Raw genomic sequence first — 1,401 nt, forward strand, 5'->3', positions numbered from 1 at the left:
AAATATCGAGAAAAAATATACTGGAGACATCGGCACCTAACAGAAACACCCTTTTAAAAGTTGACCAACTATTTTGGCTTTTGTATGAAGTATGCAACGCAAGAGTATGGTTTTTTGTATGTATGTATGTAGTATAGGGTTTTACGGCGCTCGCAACTGCTTAGGTCATATGAGCGCGCATGGTTTTTTTTAAAGATCAAGACAAAATCGATATATCATAGAATCTAAACCAGTTACGACGTGCTGGAAGCAGGCGCGCATCAATGTTTGGGCCTATGGAATTGTTGGTAAAATCTTGAAGTCTCGTCTATTTTCTTGATCTAAGTGAAAAATGTACCCATCTATCTTTAATAACAGAAGTCGTGATATTTGCAATTGAAGAAGGTGGGGGTCGCCTGGTTTCAGGATTAAATTTGGGAAAAAATGGCTGCCAAGGTTTGGTAACTACCATAGTTTGATAGCACTTGGATCTACAATTTTATAATTTTTGTGCTTTAAATCAAAGTGTTTAAGGTGAAATTCACTCAGAAATATGTTTTTAAATTGACGTAAAAGATGTTGAGAAAAAACCCACAAAAATTCGATAAAAATTGGTTAACCTTTTGAAAAAAATGCCGTTTTCTTCGATTTCACTATGTTGACGAGCGCCTTATTTCACCATGATGTCTCACAGATATATTATTATGCTCTATAGACAAAAGTGGTTTTAACATCATTTGCATTTTGTAAACCGAATCCTTAGGAAGATTTACAATCGAAAAATATATATTTCCGAAACAAAATCTGAAGGCAGTTGCACTTACTACCGAAAAATACACCTACTATTTCCAAAATAGACAATGCCTCACTGGTCAAATGTAAAAACAATCGTGTTTTAAGGAGAGACTATGGTAAAGAGAGTTTCAGATTAGTAAAGAGTGTACATTGTATTGAAAGATATGGTGGACGTTGCCCTTACTGAAGACGTAAAATGCGGTGAGCCCTCAGAAAACATAGACTTTATTTTCTTGGCCGTTTCTGTGGTTTTTCTTTCTGTATTTGCTTTCAAGTGTTACAGACTTGCATTTCTCTTTACCACTTTCTTCCTCCTCTTTAGCTGAGTAAAATACGTAAAAGAAACAATACTGGAGACATCAGCACCTAACAAAAATACCTTTAAAAAAGAACCCTCTGACCTATAATTTTGGCCCGTGTAACAAGAACGTGAGTGTATGTTTTTTTCAAAATCAAGACGAAATCCACATTCCAAAGAAGCTAAATACATAAACTACTGGACCAGACTGGATCTAATGTCATTTGCATTCTGTCAACCTAAAACTTGTGAATAATATTTTTTTTAAAAACTGTTTTAAAAATCAAATCAAAAGGTAGTGACACAAACTACGGACCAAACAACACCCC

The 1,401-nt window shown here is 34.9% G+C and overlaps 1 protein-coding gene across 1 annotated transcript in view; it reads right to left on the reverse strand.

Annotated features, from left to right (window-relative positions):
- Positions 1 to 1,401, reverse strand: part of LOC106011013 — a 76,925-nt gene that overhangs the window by 24,337 nt on the left and 51,187 nt on the right. The window lies entirely within an intron of this gene.

The sequence above is a fragment of the Aplysia californica genome, unplaced genomic scaffold (genome assembly GCF_000002075.1).
Source record: "Aplysia californica isolate F4 #8 unplaced genomic scaffold, AplCal3.0 scaffold00195, whole genome shotgun sequence".
NCBI classification, from domain to species: domain Eukaryota; kingdom Metazoa; phylum Mollusca; class Gastropoda; order Aplysiida; family Aplysiidae; genus Aplysia; species Aplysia californica.